Genomic DNA, 5,159 nt, shown 5'->3' with positions numbered 1-5,159 from the left:
CTCTCTGTGGGTGCTCCATTTCAGGCTCCTCAGGCTGAGGGTTTCGGGAGTGTCTCAGACTGAGGGCAACTTGCATTACTCAGGATACTTGGGGGTCTAAGAATTGGGGGATTTAGCGTTTCTCTGGGTGATGTGATATGAGGTTTCTGCAGCTTAGCTCCTTTGGGGTCTAACGCTGAGGAGATGTGAGGTTTCATTAAGTTAGGGGATTTGGTGTCCTTTGAGGCTGAGGGGCTTTGGAGCCTCTCGGAGTGCAGGGATCTAAGGTCTCCCAGGTGGGATTTGAAGGTCTCAGAATCACGGTTTACCCTGGGTAAAGGTGAACGTCTCAGAAATCAGGTTTCATGCGGCATGGCAAAGTCCTCGGTGTTTTCGTCAGTCTACCTGGTACCCTCTCGCCGGTCCAGTCTGGAGGCCTCTCCGGAGCCGCTCGCGCTGCCTCCTGACTGAGACTGGAGACAGCCGAGGGCGAGATACCCACCTGTACTGCCCTGTCAGGCAAAGCCACCAATCAGGGCTGCAACCAAAGCACTCCCGCCAACTGGCGGTCAGGAGGGGTCTAATGGGGCGGAGCGTAGGGCGGGCTGTGTGTGTCAGTCATTGGCCGAACACGGCTCCTGGATGCTCCCGCCCCATCCCGGGGATTGGGTGCTCTGAGTCCAGCGCGTGTCTGTCAAGTTTACCCAGCGCGGGCAGTACTTCCCTTCTGTGCGCGGGTGTTGGTGAGGGACGCGCCGGGCTGAAGATTGCGCTGAGCATCCTGCCGCTCAGGCTGAGTCTGGAGCATTGAGCCGACGGCAGGTCTACAGTGTGCATCTAGCCGTCCTGTGTCCTGGCAAGGATTCTTTGCTCTATCAGACTTTTATCAGGCTCTGCTAGGGCTCTCCTAGGCCCATCTGTCCCCTTCCTTGCAAAATCCACTTTTAGCAAGAGCTGCATGACCCCTTAATATATAGTGACTATCGTATTACATTCAGGGAACAACTATGTAATTAAATTTGTCTGATGAGAATATGTAGAGACACCAAATAAAATCTATATGGCTCAAAGATTTAAACCCAACAATTGGAATGGTAAGTATATTAGAACTCAGGGGTCGAATTCTTAAACTAAAAGTAGAAGTGGCATTCATGAGTAATAGGCACGTTTAAATAATGTAGGTCCAAAAGTCATCAGAAGTAGTGCTCACTTGGCAGCACATACACTACAATGGGAACAATACAGAGAAGATTAGCATGGTCCCTGTGCAAGGATGACACGCAAAATTTTGAAGCATTGTATATTTTTTTTAAAAAAAAAAGTCAAGAGAAGAAGGCATAAGTAAAAAAAAAATGCTGAAAAAAATTCAAGTATTTTGCATAAAACAGAGGCAACAAATACAGGACAGTGGGTCTACAGGGTGAGTAGGCTCTGGTTTTCGGATGATTAAATGGGAAGAGTGTTTCTGGCCCTTACTAAGTTTTGATCACAGAAACATAACATGATTTTCTTGTACATGAAGTAAGCCTTCCTACCAGGGAAGGACTGACGCCAGGCAAGGTCACCCAGGTAAGTGGACTGCGCCCCCTGCTGTCATGAAGGAAAGTCCGACCAGAACTTTAAGGGCCCACAAACCTCTCAGATTCCTGCAAGAATGGTGCTGAGAGGAGAGGGAACAGTGAAAGTGTGGGGGATTTTTTAGAAACTGGGAGACCATCTTTGCGCCTGCAGATGTTTTGGGTGGTGCTTCTACCCTGACCGGTCAGCTCAGAGTTGCTAGTAGATCTTGTGCAGCAGCATCTATGTGGTCCCTGTTGTTGGCTTTGCTGCTCAAAGAAGCATGAGACTTTTTTTTTTTAATGTTCATTTATTTTGAGAGAGAGAGAGGTGAGAATGAGCAGGGAGGCACAGAGAAAGAGGGAGAGAGAGAATCCCAAGCAGGCTCAGCACTGGCAGCACAGAGCCTGATGGGGTTGGGAATGGTGTTCCAACCCAGGGAACTATGAGGTTATGACCTGAGCTGAAATCAAGATTCAGAAGCTTTACCAACTGAGCTACCCAGGCGAAACAGGAGACTTTAAAAAGGCAAAAGCTTGATCTTCAAGTGCTCAGTGTGAACCTTAAATATAAAACTGCCAGTTATTTTACCGACCAAAATGGCTTTGTTCTGGAATATCAAGGAATTGCACTGCAGGACTAGCAAGCCAGGAAAAAACCACAGGCTAGTCCTCAGAACAAAGTGGATCACTCTTGTATACAGAAGAGGGGTTTGGGAAGGCTATTATAAACAAAAAGTTCATTGGAGTAAAAGGAGTCGTGGTGAGTTCTCATTGGCTGACCTTTCTTGTCTGCGCAGGAAACCGTCTCCTCCTGCTGGGATAGTAAAGTAGCATCCACTTGTAAGGTGGTCTCTTCTGTTGGATAAGATACTATGGAGTAAAATGATCCATTTAAATAGCAAAACTAAAACAAAAATAAGGCACTGTAAAACAAAAACAAAACAAAAATCCTCCCAAACTAAGATAGACTTGGCAAAAAATAAGAAATATACAAAAGCCTATCTTTTGGCATGGGGGAGGGTACTTGTGGGGATGAGCACTGGGTGTTATATGGAAACCAACTTGACAATAAACTATTAAAAAAAGAAAAAGAAAAATACAAAAGGATGACAGAAGTAGATGGAAAGATAATGTGTTCTTTTAAAAAATATTTTATTTTTTTAATGTTCATTTGTTTTAGAGAGAGAGAGAGAGAGAGCATGAGCAGGGGAAGCGCAGAAGGAGAGAGGGGCACAGAATCTGAAGCAGGCTCCAGGTTTAGAGCTGTCAGCACAGAGCTGGATGCGAGGATTGAATCCACGATGGTGAGATGATGACCTAAGCCAAAGCTGTACACTTAACCAACTGAGCCATCCAGGCACCACATGTTCTTTTATTTTTATTTATTTTTTTACAAGTAGTTTATTGCTAGTATTCCCTTGTATAAGTATACCACATCTTCTTGATCCATTCATTAGTTGATGGACACTTTGGTTCTTTCCATGATTTGGCTATTGTTGAGAGTGCTGCTATGAACATTGGGGTACATGTGCCCCTGTGCATCAGCACTCCTGTATCCCTTGGGTAAATGCCTATCAGTGCTACTGCTGGGTCATAGGGGAGTTCTATTGTTAATTTTTTGAGGAATTTTTGACACAGATTCCATTTTTTAAAGACTTAAATGAGCTACTAAAGTGAACTTCTACAGTGTTGGAGATACATGAGCCCTTTCCTCCCAGCTGTGGCTGGAAATGGTGTCCCTCTTCTAACCTGAAGACTCCCCCTCCTGAATCCATGTGTCCTGGGGCCGGCTTCCCCTCCTTCACTTCCCTGTACATACCGTCTTCTCTAGCCAGCAGACCCCTTGTTGCACTGCCATACCCCTCCTTGATCAAGGTCCCTGCCCAGGCTCCCTTCCCTTGGCCTCCCAGTGTGGACAGGCCATGGCAGGTGGCCTCGCTCAGTGAGCAGGCCCAAGGCGGTTTCCCATGTGGGGACCACAAGCTGACAGTGTAAGGGCATTGCCAAAGTCACCAGGGTCCCTTAAGCTCCATCCTCGAGACTGCTCTTCTTCCAACTAATTCAGGATCACCAAGTCCATGTCCTCACCCTTGTCCTGCCCCTTCCCCCAAAGCACCAGAGCTGGTGGTGGTCGTTTTCTTCCTCACCTGCACCCCGCTAATTAGCTTGCCTCTTCCCTCACTGGTGCCTCACTCGGCAGGTGGTAAATAACAACCCCTGTGCCCTGTCACATGTGCCTCTGGGGACAGGGACATTCAGCAGCTGTAAGGAGGACAGAACAGCTTTTGGAGGTTCTGGGTAGGACCTGGTGAAGCAACTGTGGTAAGAGGGATGTGCCAAGAACCTCACACAAGACCCCACCTGCCACCTTCCTTCCTCCGCCACCCGGAGCCCTTGTGACCGACCCCTTGGTCCGTCTGTGAATCTCGTTCCCTGCTGGCACCTGCTCAGGCCTGTCCCTTTCTGCTTGGATGCTGTGGTGGCCTCCTCCACGGTCTGCTTGTTGCCAGCATCTCTGCTTCCCACAGCGCAGCCAGGGTGGGCCCCCGAGGCAGATCTGAGGGCACTGAGGATGACCTGGCTAACCCCCTACCCGCTCACTACTGCCAGGGAACAAGGTCTAAGACCCTCAGCGTGGCTGCCACCAGTGCCCAGGCCTGTTTCTGTCTCCAGCTACAAGGAACAGACTGCCCGCCCTTCTCCAGGCACCGTGTGCTGCCTTGGGTGGCTGTGGACCTCTGACAGCCAGTCCCTCCTGTCGCTGCACCCGACACCTCTGCCCCCAGGAAGTCCTCCTGCTGCTCCCCTGGCATCTCCATTATTCCATCTGACATCTTGCGGTAACATAGCACTCAGCACCCGGGAGCCTGGGAAGGGAGCCTGGGCGCAGTCACAACCTGTTGCTGCTGGAACAGGCTGCCACCTTCATAGCAGCTTCAAAACTCCACGACCTTTTTTTCTTCCAGATCTGTTGGTTACAAGCTTCAAATGGAGTCCTGCTGCATTAAAAATGATGGTGGCGGGGTGCCTGAGTGGCTCAATCGGTTGGGCAGCCAACTTCAACTTCGGTCATGATCTTGCCATTCATGACTTGCAGCCCCACGTCGGGCCCTGTGCTGACAACTCAGAGCCGGGAGCCTGCCTCAGGTTCTGTGTCACCCTGTCTCTTGGCCTCTCCCTCCTCTCTCCCTTCCTCAAAAATAATTAAGAAAAAACATTTAAAAATTTTTTTTTTAAATGAAGGTGTTGGCAGGGCCATGTTCTTTTCTCAAGGCCCTAGGGGGTGATTTATTTTCTGGCCTTTCCCTGATTCTGGAAGCCACCTGAATTTCTTGGCTTGTGGCCTTTTCTCCTCTGAAGCCCATACCTGCAGGCAGAATGTTCACTGGGCCTCTCTTTCCCCTTCAGTCTCTGCTTCCATTCTACAGGACCCTGGGATTATATTGGGCACATTAATGCCATCTGTGCACTTCATTCCCCCTCACCACATGCAGGACCTACCATCCCCCTCCTTTTGGGGATGAAGACGTGGGTATCATGAGGAACCATTTTTACACCCATCACAATTTGTTATTCGACTTAATTTTGCCATCCTGGCATGCATGAAGTGGATCCTCTTAA

The 5,159-nt window shown here is 49.0% G+C and overlaps 1 non-coding gene across 1 annotated transcript; it reads left to right on the top strand.

Moving 5' to 3' along the window:
* Nucleotides 1-1,181: 1,181 nt before the first annotated feature.
* LOC120227578 lies at nt 1,182-1,287 on the top strand. The gene has a single exon (XR_005527287.1). It is a non-coding gene; the product is annotated as a U6 spliceosomal RNA (small nuclear RNA).
* The last annotated feature ends 3,872 nt before the right edge of the window (nt 1,288-5,159 follow it).

The sequence above is a fragment of the Hyaena hyaena genome, unplaced genomic scaffold (genome assembly GCF_003009895.1).
Source record: "Hyaena hyaena isolate Hyena2069 unplaced genomic scaffold, ASM300989v1 scaffold_2561, whole genome shotgun sequence".
NCBI lineage: Eukaryota > Metazoa > Chordata > Mammalia > Carnivora > Hyaenidae > Hyaena > Hyaena hyaena.
The sequence above is the reverse complement of the archived record's forward strand: the minus strand, read 5'-3'. Positions and strand labels throughout refer to the sequence as shown.